Source organism: Trichosurus vulpecula, chromosome 7 (genome assembly GCF_011100635.1).
Source record: "Trichosurus vulpecula isolate mTriVul1 chromosome 7, mTriVul1.pri, whole genome shotgun sequence".
NCBI classification, from domain to species: Eukaryota; Metazoa; Chordata; class Mammalia; order Diprotodontia; family Phalangeridae; genus Trichosurus; species Trichosurus vulpecula.
The window spans coordinates 132758736-132779354 of NC_050579.1; the positions used below are offsets into that span (position 1 = coordinate 132758736).

A 20619-nucleotide genomic window follows, 5' to 3' on the forward strand; every position below is an offset into this window, starting at 1 on the left:
TCATAATCCATCCCAATTCTTTTGTACCTAACATTGTAGGTGGTTCTTGCAATCACATAGAAACATTTTTGGCACATGTACGTGTAGTTTACTTTGGTGGTCACAGCCCTGTACTTTGCTTATAATCTGACGTAGTTGGGGCTACAATAATCACTACCTCCTTTACTAGATTCAAGGGGATAGGGAACTAGGTAATTATAGAGGATGGGGGTGGAGGAGGAGGGTCTTTCTTTCCTTCAGTGATAGATAACCGAGTTATTCATACACTAGCAATTGACCAGGAACAAAACATGGCATTAGTACTCAACACTCTTCACTCTCTGAACATCTGCTCGACATCCAACCTTGTGGAACTTTCTCCCCTGCTGCCTGGCTGTTCTGATTGTTCACTTTTTTCCCAAGAGCATTATATCAGAAAAGCCCAAAGCAGAATGTTTCACTTTATTCCCCTCCCCCAGTATGTTGTCCAATACCTGTCCTCCCCAAAACTCCTTGCAGTGGAACCATGAACCATGCATGATGGAATCAGCTTTGTCATTATTCCTGGATGGAGTATGTTACTCTACTCCCTTATGGTTCTACTCATCATCCCAATAATTTTCTGAACTAAAATGCCTCTCTGTGACCATCACTCTCCTGTGTTCTGTCTCATCCATTAGAATGTAAGATCTTTGAGAGCAAAGGCAGCTTTTCTATGTCTATTCCAGTGATTATCACAGTACTTATTATATGATAAGCATGCAATAAATGTTTTTTATTCTTCTACTCTATCAATAATACATCACAGGGACATACTGAGCTCCTCAGACAAAGTTTCTAATCACTTCAATTTCAGTGGAAGATATATCATGCTATGGTGAGATGTACTATGGTGACATTGCTGTTGAATTCACCCTAGGGATCATAAAATTCTCGTACGATGGGAGAAAATTTATACAGGGTGTAAATCAGGTAAAATGAGACAAAAAGGAGCCCACCATTAAATACTGGCATTTGTGTCTATTTTAGAGGGTTAATTAATTCTATGGGGGCAAGTAGCTTGTCTTTTATAGGATTAACCACAATACATAGCTAATAAGTACATATCTATGAACACAGAACTCAACCTTTTGCATGAAATAGTCGCATAATTTGTGGCTATTGAATAATTTTAAAAACACATTTAATGACCCACATTCCAGACATTTCTTATAAAAGAATTACAGCATGATGACCTTGATAAAAATAATCTCAGTTAAAAATAAGAAAAAATTGTTTAATTTTTAAAATTAGGGTCAAAGGATTCTAGAGTTGGGAGGATCTTAGAGTCAATTGTTCCATTTTACAGATAAGAAAAGAAAGCCCAGAAAGTTGAAATGACTTGCTTTCAACCACAGGTTGTAAGTAACAAAGATGAAATTCAAAACCATTTTCCACCAGTAAAGAGTAAGTTTCTCAGAAGCTTATTTTTTGTTGTATCCTCATCACCTGGCCCAGTACTTGGAATCGTTTGTACTCCAAATCCATTTTTTCCTTCTATAGGAACTAAATTCATTGATTGTTCTTTCAAAGTTAGTAAAACCACATTAAGAAGTCCAGGGTCTAAACTATGGGTATTTTAACTTGACTCATCTCTCCCCACCCTCCCAGTAGATTGTAAGCACCTTAAAGGCAGGGATCATTCATTTCAGTGGAGTTTTAGGAACTCTCCCCCTTTCCCATGGTGCTTAGCATAGTTCTGCCCTGCGGGTTCCCTAAATATGTATTTACTGAATAGAATTATATAACCCAGCCCATTCCATACTACCAGGAAGAGAAATAATGAAATAGAAATCCTGCGAAGTATTGACTGAAATTTAGTGGAATACCAACAGAGGCAGGGTGTGGGTGGAAAGAGATATGGAGGACCTGTGTTAAATCTTAGTTCTGCTATTTACTACTTATGGGACCTTGGGCAGGTTACTCAAAGTCTCTGGGTTTCTCATATGTTCTAGCTCTAAATAGTACAATCCTCGCGTCTAATGTTAGGGGTTTTTCTTTTACAGATGCATTCTGTAACATCATGCCTTTTCAATCTTGTGCAATTCTATTCATATTTTCTCACAAATTCTTCATGGGTGATAAACCCAATGCTAGAAGTCTTTCTCATGTTCTTTTAATGTTTTTTGTGATTGTTACATAATTTTGTGTTTATTTTTTAAAAATATTTATTCAAAATCTGTCCTATGCTAGAAACTATAAAAACAGAATTTTTAGAAGTGTTCTGCTAACCTCTGTTTTTCTGGCATGATGGAGAAAGATAGGATTGACATTGAGTGTAAGATAGGTAAGAGACACCACGAAAGTTGCCCTGACAAAAAATATCTCCCATACTCCTTTCAACAAGATTTGTTTGTTTTAATGAGCTCCTTTTTAAAATTACAAAAATCCCATCAACTGATCATACCTTGATGTGAATTATTTTAATCAGACTGTATTCTAAGGCCAATCAATTGGATTCTGATTAGTGGAAAGGGTGGGTAAGAATAGAGGGATAATTTTGGAAGAATGCCTATTTCAGGGAAGAACAGGCCTACAGAAGATGACAAAGAAAGGAACTTTGGAGATTCTGAAGGTTAGGGTATTGGTCACCTGGAGGAAGAAGAGAGGGAACTCTAATAGATGGCACAGGAGTACTTAAGAAAGGTATAGAAGAGGGTCAAAGAAAGAAACACAAACAAAATTCACAGTTTTGCCTGGGACCTTAACCATAGCAACTCTCCTACAGACCAGTTTGTCAGTTCCCTAGGTTTTGGTTTGCACAGCATTCTAGTCCAGAATCAAGAGCTTTGGATCTGAGACACATTTTGAAGGAGATGGATTTCCATCTAGCTGACTGAAAGGTGACTTCATAAATATTAAATAATTTCCATACTAACGACTGAAAAATCCAGCCCCTGAGTGATTTTTTTTAGTTTTTCCACTAGTGAGAAAAAAGAAATAAATAGGAAAAAATGGAATTAGGATAGTAGAGACATCAAACACACTATCTACATATAGCCTACAATACTACGAAACATAGCCCAAACAAGATTAAAATCCAATTAGGAAATACTCAACAATATGGGTCAAAATAGTAAAACACATAAAATTTTAATATGTGATATCCTAAGTCAATATGTGGCCTGTAGGGATCCTTACACATAGTTTAGTGGCCCTCATTTCTATTTGATCTTGACACCACTGTTGCACAGTATTCCAAAATTATCCGTAAACAAATCACATTAACCAATATTTTTATCAATAAGGAATTTATCTCCTAGTTATCTTCCCTCCATCCTTAATGAGGTTTTTGGTCTTACCATAACCACTGTATAATCATGGCTGGCAATTATATAGTATTTTAGGTTTAATACAGTGTTTTACATATACTATATGAGACTTTCCAATTTTGAGATAGGTAATATAGGTATTATCCCCATTTTACAGATGAAGAAACTAAGGTTTGGAAAACATAAATGACTTGTCCAAGGTCATGTAGCTCATGTGTGTAAGAGGAAGAATTTGACTCTGCAGTTGCCTCTCACAGATTTTAGCTGAGTTCCCATAGTAATTGAATAATACAGATTTCTCCCGTTGCTTCCCTCCTATGTCTCTTCTTTCAGTCATCCCTACAATTAGCCTACATAATACTTAATTTTCATGGAAGACTTCTCTGCTGACACTAAGTCAGTGACTTTATTGCTCATTTTAAAACTATGTAGTGCATATTGGTCAGGCAAGGTCCCCAATTAGTTACTAAGTTGTACAATTTGTAGTCAGTCAATATCTGGAATTCGACTGAATTGGCAGCATGTCGTAGTATGGATCACAGCCCATTTTCATTATGTTTTAAAATCCATAAGCCGGTGCCTGTTATATTTCCATTCCAAAGCAGTAGGCAATATTTATTGCCATCTACAATCTAGGCTACTTGGTCAAGAGAGTGTGAACGCTGAAAATACAAATGAAGCACAAGCAGCAGACCAGCCTTTCTATACATAATTGACTTACAGCCTTGTTATTCAATTGGAGGCCATGTAATGTTAATAACATAAAAGCCAGCAATCACTTAACCATAACATTAAGATTGACACTCTGTTTCCAGTACAGTATCTGAACTAAACAAATTTTAGTTTGATGCTGGTGTTGAAAGGAACAAAGCCTGGCAGAGCAAGAAGGGGGAAAGAATTATAGTGGATGGTGCACAAAAAGAAGGAAAATATTCCATTTTTAATGAAGGCATGACTTGGGAAGAGACATTACCAGAGAGAGTTTGGGGTCTCCATTATGGGAACTCATCTTAATAAAAGTGAAAAAGCGATGATCCAGATGTGCCTTCAAGATACATATCAGGAGGTTTGACATAACAAAGACAGAATACCTGGATAATTAATTGATTTTTTTCCCTTTTAATTTGTCTATTAGTAGTGAAGACAGTCAAAGATCATAGCACATGCATATTTATTTTTCTATGTTCTTTCCTGAATTACTCCAAACTGGTTTCAAAAATGAACACATTCTAAAATTTTCTGTTTATGGACATTATATGTTTATGTTTTTGATGTTTTTTTAAATTATCCAAACTGGCTTAAAATGAATACATTCTAAAAGTCTCTACTTATGGACACGTGTAAAGGTTATGTTGTCATTTGTGAATTCATTCATCTAATTAAAGTACATGAAGTTTTCTGTGCCAGAAGCTGAACTGCAACAGTTTGACTCTTCACAGATTATCAACACAAATAAAAGTAAAATTATTATTTGATATTTCATTAAAGAAACATTGTGATGGCTGATGAGTTTCCATGCTTCAAACAGAAGCTATCTTGTCACATCTACTCCCCTGCTGGCTCAGCACAGAGCAAGAAAGAGCAGAGAATCAGCAAAACATGTTAGAGTTCCTTTAAGAACAACTCTAGGGTTGTTGTCAGGGTGATTCTATTTTCTTGTGCAGTTTTCTACAAATGTTATCCTTTAAACACTAAGAGTGGGAGAGAAAAGAGCCTATTTCCCAGTGACTAGATGCATGTAGCACACTGCCTGGCACATAGGAGATTCTTAATCTCATTGACTTGACTTGAAATCAAGTGTGCCTTTAAGCAGCTTGGTCCAATAGCCTCCAATCAATTACCACTAACTAAGAGACAAGAAGGTCTAGTGGATAGAATGCTTGTCTTGGAATCTTGAAGACCTGGATTGATAAGAACATACACTTAGTTAAAAGAAATCCTAGTAGTCAACCCCTTCATTTTATGGATGTGGATGGTGAGGCCCAGAAAAGTAAAGTGATTTGTCCAAGGTCACACACTTAATAAGGGACAGAGGCAAAGTTTGAACCCGCTGTTTCTGACTCAAATCTAGTGTTTTTTTCCACTCTACTATGCTACCTCTTACCTCTGATACATATGAAGTGTGTTACCATGGGTAAGACACTTAACCTCTGAGTGCCCTAAGACTATCAGTTACTTTACTTCTATCAGTGCAAGTCTAGACCCTCCTCCCCCAACAAGGTAATTAAATAATTATAGCCTGGTTACATTGGTATTAGATTGAGGGAACATTTTCTAATTCAATCTCTGTTTTATAGTTGAGGTGCTGGAGCATAAAGTGGCAAAGAGACATGACTTCATGATATCCAATCAGTTAGTTGGAGACAAGAACCTAATTCTTTAATTCCATGACCACAGCAATCTTCTACTGGGTTTGATTAAGAGAAAAGCTTTAAAAGAAAATATACACATTGATAATACAAAGCTGAAATTCCAAAATGTTTGAGTGCATTTAATTTAGTTTAATTTGGTCTTCAACATGCTTTTAAGTTTGGGGAGGTACATTATTGTGGTTGTATAGATGGCAAAACGGAGTGCTACAACGTTAAGCATTTTCTCAAGTTTGTATAATTTGTTGGTTGCAGATGCAAGACAAGCCAAGAATGAAAAAAAAAAGTATTTCAAAAGAAAAACAAAAAAGAGGAAACTTAACCTCTTCAAGGAGGTCAGGAAACAGAAAAAGAGAATGAAGAGAAAGAAGGCAAGAATGATCACTAAACTTTTAAAATAATGTACTAGGTGTGAAATTCTCCTTTTAGATAATAGAGCTATATCCAATGACAAGGAATGGCTCATTGATGTCACCAAGAGAGAACCAATCCACTGCTGGGCAAGGGAAGCAGAGATTAATAATAGTGAGTCATAAATCCCTGCTGTGGGGAACCAAGTTAAGTATCTGTATCTGTGGCATAAAGGTCTGTTGCCTTCCTATGTCCTCCACCATCCAATTAGTGTTCTCAGTGATGACTTCTATACTCTGATTCAATGTTCCTTTTACCTTCCACCCTACTCACCACAAAATCACCAAGTCTGTGTCACCCTTAGTGTTTTCTCACCTTTCATCGTTGACACGCTAAGTGCCAGTCGAGAAAGCCACTGAATCATGGTAACCAGGATATATGTTCATGGTAAATTAATGTTCTCTGATATCAGCAAGATGTCATCGCTGCTTGCTGACTTCCTATCATAGCCTCCATAGCATAAATTCGACATTTTTTTCAGGCCCAATGCCATTTCATGTATGCCCTTCTTTGCAGACCTATTTTCTTAAGAATTAGGTCACTGGGCATGAATTATTTTACCTTCCTTTTTCTCTACCGCCAAATTTCTCTGTATTTTCACCCACCTTTTCATAGGATTACAGCTCTAGAGCTAGAAGGGAATTCAGAGGCCATCTCATCCAATCACTTCATTTTATTTTTGAGGAAACTAGAGTCTGTCAAAGTTAAGTGATTTGCCCAAGGTCAGGCGACAATTGCAAGAGTAATAGTTTTTACCAGTAAATGGGTGCAAATAGAGGTTAGATGACAATTTGTGTCATAGAAAGGATTCCTACCATGAGTTAGCAGGGTTGGATTTGTTTTCCACCAATGATAATGTAGTATGATTTAGAGTTCTGATCTATTCCATGGCCTACAATCTCCACATAGATGAATTTCCAATTGATATCACCTGCTCTAACCACCCTACTGAGTTCTAATCCCACATTTTCAGTTGTCTGGTAGGCTCACTTAAATGTCTTGACTATGTCTTAATCTCAACACTACTAAAACAAAACTACTTATCTCCTCTCCAAACCCGTTTCTGTTCCTGAAATTGTTTCTGTAAACAGTATCAACATTCCCCTTACAAAGCATGTACAAATTCTAGGTATTACCCTTCCTTCCCACATCCAAACGTTCAACAAATTGTTCTAGTTTTTCCTCCATTATATATGCCTTCTACTTTCCATTTCTGCTTTCATCTCTCTAAATTATGCTCCTTCCCCCTTCTGCCTAAACAACTGCAAAAACCTTCCAACTGCCTCCTCATCTCCCTTTCTCAAGTCCTTTCCTCTTACAGTTTCTCATATACACAGGAGCCAGATCAATCTTCCTTCCAATACAGCCTTCATCACTTATAGGGTCAAAAACCTTCCATGATTCTCCATTGTCTACTGAATAAAGTCCAAACTTATCATGTTTGACAGCTAAAGTCTTCCACATTAAGTCCAACCAATTAATTCAGCCTTATATTTGTCACGCTTCCTATACATTATATCTCAGACAAACTGCACTACTTTTTTAATTAGCCCTGGAAAACTGGAGGTTCTAGATTTGACCCATTGAAAAGCAAGGTCTTACTGTAAATTAATTGATTTGAACCTGATTCTACCCTCTGGAGCAACACAGAATGAGTCCAATCTCTCTTCCACTCACAGCCTATAATAGGACCTAATTAATCCCGTTACTAAGAATCACCAAAGGATACATGATAAAAAAAATTAGAGCCAATAAAATTTACAGGCTCCACTTCACTCTCCCTGTGCCCCACAGAGAGACTTATCATAGGTCCAGATAACAGCAGCCCACACAAAGTGACAGAGGGTCTTGCTAGATCAGAAAGTCAATGACATCCCTCCCTGTGACTGCTTTTATTCTCCAAACCCGGATTAGCCCTAGTGTTACTTGGGTACTTGTCAAAACTGGGCCTATGTCATTTGAAGCTGCATGCCTATTAATAACCTTGGTTTTTTTTCTCCAACCTCCCTACCTCCCCCCTTCCCCGAACCTTGTTTTCTTGCAACCATTCCGTTATTTTGGCCACCACTGATCAGGGGTGGGGAGTAGGGTCAAAGCCTAATTCTAGATCTATGTACAGCAATCAAGACAGTGTGAGTAGCAACAGGGCCTGTACAAAACACAATATCCTCTTAAGTCCCCCCAATTTGACTTGGGTTTTCCAGCTGCCCTGTTTCTGATCCTGCCATTCCTTCAACCTGGAATAGCCCATCCTTAACATGTCCACCTACTGAAATCAGAACGATACTTCAAGACCTAGTACAAATGCCACATTCTATGGGTCTCCATTAGCCTGACAGTTAAGGCACTACAGATGACTTCATTGACTGGTTAGTGGTAACATTTCCTTCCTCATCTTTTTGTATGTACTTTGTTCACGGTACTTTTCACATGCTACTGTATATGGACATACTTTATCTCTCATACCCTAAGGAGATGTAGGGGAAAGAAAATTGTGTGTGTGTGTTTGTACAAGTGTGTATAAATGCTATCTCCAACATTTATTAGTTGTGTCTTCCTGAGACGGCTGCTTAATGGCTTTAAATCTCAGCTTTCTCATCTGTAAGATGGGAAAATGAACATGTCTAGTACCTGTCTCACGTGGGTTGTTGTCCCAGATGAGGTAATGTATGACAGATACTTCATATGTGTGTCAACCATCATAATTATACTATTCTGAGCTGGAGACTGTGTCTAATTGACATGTGTACTTCCCATGGGGTCTTGGATCGATTAATGAAGGATCATAGGTAGCATAGTGGGTAGAACAGAATGCCAGGCCTGGAGTCAGGAAGACCCAAGTTCAAGTCTGGCCTTAGGCACTTACTAGTGGTTTGACCTTGGACATGTCACTTAATCTCTGTTTGCCTCAGTTTCTTCATGTGTAAAATCGAAGTAATGATAGCATTCACCTCTCAGGGTCATTGTGAGAATCAAACAAAATAATTGTAAAGCATTTAGCACAGTTCCTGGCATACAGCAAGCACAATAGAAGTGTTAGCTATTATTATTATCATTAAATATGATGTTTAAAAATAATCGCTGTTAATACGATCTTTATTTCTAGTAGAAATCATACATAAAGCATACACAAAGCAGTATGCTTGCTTTTGTTTCCTAACTGAGGCTCATGGACAGGTTTTCATCTTCTGTGGAAGAGTCCTTTGTAGACTTGAGGATCACAATCCTTATTAACATTTCCTTATTTTTAAAGCATCTTTGTGAGTCAGAACTAAGCCGATGATTTCTACCTTCCTCTTTATAGTATACACCACTCTAGGAAGTATTTTCCCTAGGTTATGATCCTATGAATAGCAAGGATAATCTCAGTTGTCCTTCAAGCAACAACTGTGCATCCCTTTCCAAACTATGGCTCTTCATTACAGACTCAGGCTTACCTTCTTCATACCCACTAAAACCCTCAGAACTTGGTCTGCCATGCTTACAGAGAAATGCAGTATATACATATTTATGTGAGGGGAGTGGTGGAGGGGTGTTTTTCTTCCAGAGGTTTAATGGGTCTTAGTTAATGATTTTCTAACCAAGAGCCAGATTTGGTGGGGAACAGAATAAAGTAACTATCATTATATGAATCATTATATAATTTCTATTGTTGATGTGTGAGTCCATTTAGCAAATTTAATACAGGTATTACTCTTTATTCTGAATGAAAAATGAAAAAAATCTTGAAACCCAATGAAGCATTTCCAGCAATGTATGTTTCTATTTATATAATCAGTGGAAATGTTTGTCTCTATTCAAGGAGCCTTAATACAAAATCCTTGGTTTATATACAGATATAAAATAAATTATTCCCTAATCACAAACAAGTTATTTTTTTTTTCCTCTTCAGGGCCTCCCATTTGCCTTCCTTTGCAGCCTGTCTCTTTCTTTTACATGATTTCTGAAATTTGCATTCTAGTCAGGAACGGATTATCTTTGCAAATTTCATGGACAGCTCCTTTAAATTCATGTTTATGTTTGTGAATTAATCTTTTCCTTTCTTGCTCCTCCTTCCCTTTGCTCTTGTTTCTTCCAAACTTCAGGACATTTGAGAGTTTTAACGTAAAGTACTTCAGTGACACAGATTTATTCTTTTCTCATACCAAGGGTTGAGTGTTGATATTTTGTTTTGTTTTCTTTTCTCTTGGTTTTTCCATTTCTTGCTATATGGTTTAGTATAACTCATGTAGCTCTCTCAGGGGCATAGAAAATTTCATAACTGAAGAAGAGACAGATCGAAGACTAGAAGACCGAATGGATAAGGTAGTCAACTCAAGCTTAGAAATACAAACTCTGTGATCAGCTCTGCGTGAGTTCATAAGAAATCACTCATCTACTTTGTGTCTTCATTCTTCTAGCCATTAAATCAGATTGAGACTAAATGGAAATATAGACATACTTGCACATATTTGATAAAATGGTTTGAGCTTCTTGGAGTTTGAACCAACAAACAATTGCTAAGTACCCACTTTACATAAAAGCTATGTTTGTGGATTTGTGTTATGGCTAATTTGCAAATAGGTGAAATTATCTTCTAATGACCAGATAAAGTCAAAATACATTTGTAACCATTTAAAATCATGAGAGCCCACATCTCTTATTTAAGTGCTCCAACTGAGAACTACTTTCATTTTAAACTCCTGTATTTTAAAGTTATCAAAGAAACTGTATGAATGTAAGGATTTTTCAAATCCATATATGATGGGATCTGTCTCACCAATACCAGCCCTGGTCATCCAATGTTATCTCCTACTTTCAGTAGGTTTATTACTTTGTCTCATCTACCTAGCTCAAAAGAGAGGTAACCTGACATCTGGATCACTATGATAATTAAATTGTGTTGATCCGGGTTGATTTGCAAGTAAATTTTAACAAATGTGTGAAGAGCAATTAATATACACGTGGGCAAGCTTATTCTCAAAAATATTGAAAATCACTATAATAAATGACTCTGGCACACAAATATGGTTTTTACCCCCCTAAAAACAGATAAGAGAAGACAAAACAGATAAAGAGAACCATCAAGCAATCGCGCTAATGAATGTTGATACAAAAATTACAAATACAAACCTTTAAAGAATACTATATTATTCTATCCGGAAAATAATTGACTATGACCAACCTAGATTCATACCAGGAATGCAAGGATTTTTCAATATTAGGAAAACAACGGATATAGTCACATCACAAAATAAATGACAAAAATGTATAATTATCTCAATGGATGCTTTAAAAGCCATTGGAAAACCCAATACCCATTTATGTTAAAAAGCCTAAAAATATAGATGTGAAAGACCCTACATTTTATATGCCAAAAGCATATATTTAAAACCAACAAACTGATGTTGCTTTCAATAGAAAAACACTAAAAGCATTCTCAACACAAGCATGTGTGAAGCAAGGTTGGCTCCCCTCACCACAAGTATCCAACGTAATTCCAGAAATGCTAGCTATAGTGCTAAAATAAGTGAACAAAATTAAAGATACAAACAACAGGAAGAAAGCAAAACTATTTGTATTTGTAAATGACATGATAGGTATTTGGAAAACTCCAGAGAACAAACAAGATGCTAATTGTGAGGATTAAACAGCTTGACCAAATTAGCAAGATTAAAAAAATCCAAAGGCCTAACCCCCAAATCATGAGGATTTCTATACAACACTACCCAAACCTAGGAAAAATGATGAGAGGAATGTCATTCAATGTAACTACAAGTACATAAAATATCTATGCAATCATATATGCAAACAATATAAATTTAACTACCAAATAGTCTTAATGAAATAAAAAGAAATAGAAATAATTGAGATATTCATTGTTAGTGGATAGGTTATTCTAATATAGTAAAAATTATAATTTTACCTAAATTAATACTCAGGTTTAGTGTCAGCAATAAGAATTTTTGTCAGAAGTTGACAAAATAATTAAGCTTATTTAGAAAAACAAAAGGTCTGGAACTCGAGAGAAATAATGAAAAAACAAAAAAATTCATTTTAGTAGCAGTGAAATGGAAACAAATTAGATTCTTATCAATTAGGGCATGGCTAAAAACTTATAGTGTATGGATAAAATGCAGTAGTATTGTGTAGTAAGAAATGACAAATCTGAAGAATTCATTAAAATATAGAAAGATTTCTATGAACTGATACAGAGTGAAATAAGCAAAACCAAGAAAACAATACATGCAGTGACTGTAATGAGATAAATGAAAAAAGATCAATAAAACAAAATTGAACTCCATGATAGACATCCTACAAATACATTCCTTAAGTTGAACTGTATATTACACAGCCTTTGTAACCCTGCAAAGGCCCTACAACAAAACAGAGCTTCTGCCTCATGGCAAAGGTTAGGAGAATACTAGAATACAATAGTTTGTATGTTTTCAGGCACATGTAACAGATGTTTTGTTTAATTGTTTGTCTTTGTTCCAAATGAGGATTGGTTTGGAGAGGCCAGGTCAAAAAAAATGGCTATGATGTGTAAAATTAGGATTTAAAGAAAAGATGTATTTTTTAACAAAAAATAAATGTTATTTTGGGTACATTTAATTACTTTAAATATTTTCTTTACTTGGCCAGGGACTAACTCTGTCCATAATGTATTTTAAAAGTACATGCGCACACACGTGTGTTTATAAACTTTTTAGCATAAATATATTTACATATTTTGTTACACGCGTAATTTAGTTTAATGCCTTACTGCTTACTGAAAATCTTTAATGACTTTTATTATGAGTTTATACCACCTCAGGCATAACTTTCCTTATTACTAATTATTCTGTGCATATAATGTAGCTCTCTAAGAAAACCTGACAAGCAATGATTCGAATTTCCAAATTAAGTTAAGGAGTGACTAGCCATTTTGCAAAGTGATTCACCTTCAGATTTTTTATAAGGGACTCTCCAGAGCATTTTAAATGCAATTCAATCTAAAGATCAATTTCAGGAGTATACTTGTTATATAAATTGAGTTTCACATATATGTAGCTATGAGAATTGTCATTGATATGTGTGAATTTCAAATGAACGATTTAAACCTCCACTTAAGTTTATGAAAATTCTAAGCACTGGACACATTTACCTTCCAGATAATGTCAATCCAAGTAAAGCCAGTACTTATTTAATTCTGAAGTCAAATATTAGTGAAGTTTAGGTAGATAAATGACATATTAAACTCAAACCAATCCAACAAGTATTTACTATGCACTGATTATGTGAAAGGCACTTTGTTTGGGACTGGATACATATAAAAAAATGAAAAATAATACCTGCTCCCGAAGGCTATATTCTAATGGATTAGAGTTTGGGGATGATGCAACATGTAAATAAATATATACATTATATTCTGAGGATGAGGGTGAGAGCACTAAGAGCTGAGAGGATCAGGAAAAGTTTCTCATAGGAGATGACACATGAGTTGAACCTCGAAACAAATTAGGGATTTTAAGAAGAAAACATGAGGAGAGAGCATATTCCAGGCATGAGAAGTTAGGATGGTGGGCCGCATGAAATATCTTGTGCAAAGGTGCACAGGCAAGAAATCAAATGGTGAGTTCAAGGAACAAGAAGTAAATCAGAGTGCATATAACAGAGTTTGGAACTAAGCCTGGCAGAAAATGGGTATTATTATTATTATTATTAATTACCTGCTCTGCAGCATTTGATACTGCTGACCAATTTCCCAGATACTCTTCTCTTTGGGCTTTCATGACACTCCTTTATTGTTTCCTTTCTGGGAGTTTTTCCCTCTCTTTCTATATCCCTTCACTCCAGGATCTCATCAGTCTCAATGATTCATTGATTATCCCTACCCAGACGACTCACCCATCTAGCTCTCATCTCTCTACTGTGCTCCAGTCCTATGACCCTACCTATTTGTTGGACATTTCAAATTAGATGTGTCATAGGCATCTCAAACTCCACATGTCCAAATAGAACTCAATACTGTTCACCCTAGAGCAACCTCAACCCTAATTTCCCTATTACTATTAACAATATCATCATTATTTCAGTCATCCAGACTTACAACCAAAATGACTTCCTTGACTCTTCACTCACAGCTGCCACATCTTATGGTTTTTCTCTTTATACCATCTTCCAGATGTGTTCCCTTCTCATCACTCACATGGCCCCTGCCCCAGTTCAGATCCTTATCACTTCTTTTAGGAAGCATTGTAAGAGCCTCCTAACTAGTCTCCCTGCCATAAATCTATCTCCACTCCAATTCATATTCCACCTACCCGCCAAAGGTGATTTTCCTAAAGCTTACATCTACTTTGCCCTCCTACTTAAACTCCACTGGCTTCCTCTTTTCTCCTGAATCAAATATAAACTTTTTTGTTTGGCACTTAAACCTTTTCACAATCCAAACCCCACTTATATTTCTGACTTTGTTATGTATTACTCCCTTCCACACAATCCATAGTTTAGCCATGCTATGCTCCTGCTGTCCATCACATACATACTGATCTCCTCTCTCTGTGCCTTTTTGTTAACTATACCCCATTCCTGGAGTATGAAGAACCTCTTCTCTTAGAATTCCTAGTTTCCTGCAAGACTCAGCTCAAATGCCACCTTCTGCAGGAGACCTTCTCTAGTTTGCCTGTCTTTTAGTTTTAGTTTGCCTGCTTTCACCTCTAAGATAACCACAATCTATTCTGTGTTTTCTGTGTTTTTCTTCTATATACTTAAGTACATAATGTCTTCTCCATTAAAATATAAGTTCCTCCCTCTTCATATATATACATACACACACACATATAAAACATATGTGTGAAATGCACAGAAAATAAACATTTATTTGAACCTATAACTGAAGAGTGGGACCAGTGGACCAGATTGCCATGTATACTTAATGTATTTGTGGGCTTTTATAGGTTATTGTTATGATTATGTATCATAGTGTAAATTACAGGCATTCTTCATCTACTTTGTTTTCCCTAGGTGGATGGTTAGGTCAAAATTTTTCCATTGCTTATAGATCTCAGCTGGGAGCATCTGTACTGTTCTGGGGTGAGTGTTGTAATCAGCAAGTCATCTGCAAACATAGATGTGACTAGGTGATGCAGTGGTTAGTACTGGTCCAGGAGTCAGGAAGAACTGAGTTGAAATCTGGCTTCATACCTTTACTAGCTATGTGATCCTGGGCAAGTCACTTAACCTCTATTTGCCTCAGGTTCCCCAACTGTAAAATGCTGTTAATAATAATACTTATACCCTAGGGTTGTTGTGAGGATCAAATGAGGTAATATTTATAAAACAGTGCAGTTCCTCACACACAGTAGTAGCTATAAACGTTTATTCCCTTACTTTTCATCTATATCTATCTCATATATTTCAAGGAATATTGTGTTGATAAATGAATGGGAAACATTATTGGGGGCTAGTACTATTTATCTTTAATGAATCACTTGCTTTTAAAAATAGTGAATAAACTATACTTCAGGGGGATGTATAGTCTCTACATCTTTTAGTCAGTTATATAGCATAACAAAAAAGATCCAGTCTACCACTGAAATAGCATGTGGAAAAGCATTGCCTGTTCCATTCTAATACCCCCATCTACAATACTGTCAACATGTTTCTAGATTGCTTGCAAAGGTTTTTTTTCTTTATCTTCCCCCCCAAAAAAAGTTCCAACTTTATAATAATATTATTCTAGTGGTATTATACAGCTTCAAGACAAGAAATTCTACAATATTCAAAGAAATGAAAATGACTTTCATTGAGAGGCTAATGAAAAATAAAGTGGTATATGTATACAACAAATTACAAATGAGAAATTATGTCAAAACAGAATAAAGGGTGTCATCAAAGAAATATGAGAGAAAAGATGGACTTTTGAGGGCTCAGAAGAACCAATGTATAGCCCATATGCTTCTAGTATTCAAGCAATGTCAAGAGAAAGTTAAGAGGAACTCCCACTATGTTGGGGGGACCTGCTCTGATAAATTTGCAGAACAAATATGTGTGGTTTCCAATCTATCCTGTCAGAAAGAATATCCACATTAATAAGACCACAGATCCTTGGAGTATATAACAATTGTTTAGTGATAACAACAATAACTCTGGAAAACTGTCAACTCAGGGGAAGATGGTCAAACAATCAATATATATTTATTAAGCATCTACTATGTGCCAAGAACTGTGATAAGAGCTAGGAATACAAAGATAAAAATTAAACAGTTCTTGTCCTCGAGGAGTTTACATCCTAACCTGGGAGAATGGAATGAATTTAATGAAATCAAACAATTCTAGGTATATGTACCTAGACACATGTTATACAATAGGATCATATAATTTTAGAAATGGAAGATATCTTTAGAGACTTCTCAGTCAAACATCATTTCTAGATGATTAGACTACGTAGGACTCAGAGAGACTAAATGACTTATTCAAAGTCAAACAGCTAACTGGTAAAGGGAGACCATAGTTTAAATTCCAATTAAAATCTAACCTAATAAAATAAAACTAAAGCACTTTACAGTCATTGTTTCTTAAATCAAACTTGGATAATAATAAACTTCTACTCTCTCAGAGATTTGGTTAAATTACGTATTACATTATGGCAGAGTATCACATATCTAGTGATAAAAGAGAGCTTAGGGATTGTCTTGTCCAACATCTTCATTCCACAGAAGAGGAAACTGAAGTCCAGAGACATTAAGTATCTTTCTTATTTGTGGTCACATAGAGAGTAAGTGGAAGAGTTGAGACTCATGGTCTAATTCTCCTTCCACACTGGTCCAATAAAATTCAAGATCAGCTAAGAAGTTAGGAAGTAAAAGAAAGAGACCCAAAGAAGGGCCTCAGAATTCATTACATAGGACTCCACATTATTCAGGACTTCCCATTTATCCAGAAAACCTTCTTCAAGTACAGAATGATACTTATATCTCTCATGGAAATTCATCTTTGTTCCATACGACTCTGAAATGTACTTCACAATGCTACTGTGAAGGAAGTGCTTTGTAAGCCTTAAAGTACAACAAGAGTTAATTCCACTTCTACAATCACACAGAAACATTCTGTCTCATATCAATGGCCTCCATTAAATCCTTTTGTAAACCCTCAGTAGATGGCTTACAAAAGAAATATGATGATTAACATCAATATGACCCGATTTATCTTTAATGACCTAAACATAACTGGAAGAGTGGACATCTCAAATATAGCAAATGATTGAGTAGACACTATCAGTATCTCTTTCTCACTGGTTAGTTTTCTTTTTTGTATTATTAACATTTTGAAATGGGCTACCCTGACAGTTGGGAGAGATTTTTGTCAAAGTCCTCCACAAAACAATCGAACAGCTAACAATGCTTATCCACTTCCCAAAGAGTACCATTAACTTCAGAGATGACAGATGGTGTTTAGAGGCTGGCTACATGGAGTTATATAATCAATGGAGCAAATTCCCCATTTTTAAAAAAAAACATTTATAATCATTCAAATGTTTATAGTCGTCCTGTAGAGATTTTTTTTAAAGTTCTGCTTTACAAACTAACAGCACACTCTTTTGTAACACGCAGCTCTTGGGTACAGAATAGATTTCCTGCCAGATTATGCCAATGATTTCTCACCTCTGCTGAGAATAAGAGAAAACTAGTTGCCTCAATGTGTCTAACTATTCACACCAGTTTTCCTGGTCTGTGGAGGACTTGGAAACAGTCATGCAGGCAAGTTAGGATGTTTGTAGTTGAATTGTTAATAAAAAGACTAAAGAAAACATGTCAATTTAAAATATTTTAGGAAATATTAAAGGAGGAAAAGGAGGTTGCAGTAATGAGTTATGCAGCTGTGTGGGAACACAGCAGGTGTTAAAAAAAACTGGGACAAAACAAAATATTGTAGAAAGGAATGGTTTCCAGCTGTGCTGCATGGGCAGTCACTTAATGCACTCAAACCATGATGTAGATGAAGAGCTTTATAGAACTGGAAAATAAGTTCAATCTGAAGTAATAACTGTCCAGACATAACAAGACTTGCAATCTGGAAAAATGATGCAAAATTCATTTGTTCAAGAGCAAACAAAATCGAGGAGAGAACACTAGCCAGGCCCTGTCTGTGTTTACAGGTCTTTCAAATTTGTCATGTGCTGTTATTAAGTTTTTCAGTTCTCCACCCAAATGGAGGCTGTTTTAGAAGGGTTAAGGTTTTAGGGTTTGTTTGCTTGTCTCTTTTTCCCTTAGACAAACTACCTCAGCAAAATGGTTTATTTTCCTCTGTGGAATTACTTTAAAATTTCTTATGTTCTATCTTTTTTAAAGTAGGGTAAATTATATTTTAATAATACTAGTTCCAAAGGAGGGATAATGATCACCATAACACAGATGAACCTTAGGCAGAAGGTAACTATAAAAAACCATTCCTGATTTTGGAGGATGAAAAGAGTCTGAGATCTATGGTTTTTTCAGTTTGGAAACTCCAGATGAGGAAATTCCTTCTACTATTGCAGATAAACAACTTTTCTTCACTCTGCATACGGTCTTAGAGAGCTGTTTAAACTTGGATAGATCTCCTCCTTCTTCTGAGGTCAGTGATTTGAGATACTTAAATTGCTACATAAATGTTAGAGATGATGATGACGATAACATCATGCTGCTTCTCTTGTATTGAATTTTTCTCAATAACATGGACAAGTAGAAATCAATGGACATCATTTACATTTGCCTAGCACTGAGAAGAAATGCAACAAAATCCAGATACAGCTTTCTTAAGTTTCTTTTAGAAAACATTTCAATGCAATGAGATGAAACAGCACTTCAGATAAAAGTATTAAGAGGACCTTAATGGAAATATCCCCTCTCTTAAGTAAAAGTAGTGACCTAATGACTGATGTCTACAGCAAATCATTTCTCAGCAGTTAATTTACAAAGGGGTAGCAAGGTGATACCCTGAATAGACCGCCAGTCCTGGATTCAGGAGGATCTGAGTTCAAATCCAGCGTCAGACACTTCCTAGCTGTGTGGACCTGGGCAAGTAACTTAACTCTGTTTGCCTCAGTTTCCTCATCTGAAAAATGAACTAGAGAAGGAAATGGCAAACCACTCCAATATCTTTGCCGAGAAAACCATAAATGGGGTCATGTAAAGTCAGATACAAGGGAAAAATGACTGAAGAAGATATTTACAAAGGGCTAGTTTTAGGATTTGAAAATAATTATTGGGAAACTCTGAAAGAAACAAAAATTGTTTTAGGACCATGGAGTTATCATATAATCACTATTTGTTTACAGTTCACAGAAATATGGATTCAAGGTTTTTCACCTTAAGTTAGAGAGGGGTCACAGCATATGTAGAGGTCTTGCTTGAATTGAAGCATTAGAAGCCAGATTAGAAGATACGGAGTCAGTGACCAGAGAAGTTCATGAAAAACGCTTTAAGAAACCAAAACATCAGAAATCATAAGATAGAATGTAGAATGCAGAAGCCTTATAAAGCTGGGAAGCCAATGGAGCTAAAACCACCTGACTAGAGGCTTTATTGTTATGTTGGGAGCTAACTGATTGAAAGAAAACTGTTTGAAAGGACTTACTGGAAGGTCTGCCTTGCTCTATAGAGCAATCTACAGCTTAAACGAGGAAAAAATAAAGGTTCACCTGTATTACTCTTTGCCATCATCTATAGCTTGAGACGGTTACACCCTTCAAAGCCTGTAGAGGAGACATGGTTTCAGAAGAAAAACTGCTGGGTTTGCAGTCAGAGGAACTGCATTTAAATTCCAGCAGGACCACATATTACTGATTCTGGGCCTCAGTTTCCTCATCTGGAGTGAATGATTGATAATGTCTCTTCTAGCTCTAAATCCATGATCCTATGGAGTCCTGGCTGTGCTAGCTGTGTGTGCTCAGTGCAGACATTTAGTCTCTCTCTAAAGCTCAGGTTCCACATCCTCAAAAGGAGATCCTACCTTCCTTATAAGGTTGCTCTGAGATCTAAAAGAGATCATACACGTGGAAAATTCATTGTGAAAACAAAAAACTTTGAAAGTTGTAAGAACTATGATCCATACAATAATTACTCATTCCAGAGGCTAGTTGATGAAATATGCTATCCTCTATAGGGAGGTGATGAATTTAGCGTATGGAATGAGATCTATCATCTATGTATCTATGTATCTATCTTTATATTTAAGAGTCAAAGAAGAGTATACAGGGATTTATTTTCCTCTAACAGGATCACTGAGGTGAAATCTTAAATTAACTTTCAGATAAGATCACTATATTATTAGTTTACTTAACTGATTTACTTTGTTAAAACAGACTTCCAATGAAGCGAGAATAATCTGTAATTGTATGCACTGTAAACACAAAACACACCAATCAAACTGAAAATGAAAAAACCCAGAAAAATATTATCGATGAAAAAAGAAAATAACTATAAGATGCAATGAAAATGACAGGTAACGCTATAATTCCTGTTAAATTAATGGGAATCCTTTCCATAGATGAAGAGAAAAAAAAATAATTCCTTGGTGGTACAATCAAACTGGTGCAGCTAGGT

At 36.0% G+C, this 20619-nt stretch overlaps 1 protein-coding gene across 7 annotated transcripts in view; it reads right to left on the reverse strand.

Moving 5' to 3' along the window:
* Positions 1-20619, reverse strand: part of LAMA2 (laminin subunit alpha 2) — a 777226-nt gene that overhangs the window by 579943 nt on the left and 176664 nt on the right. The window lies entirely within an intron of this gene.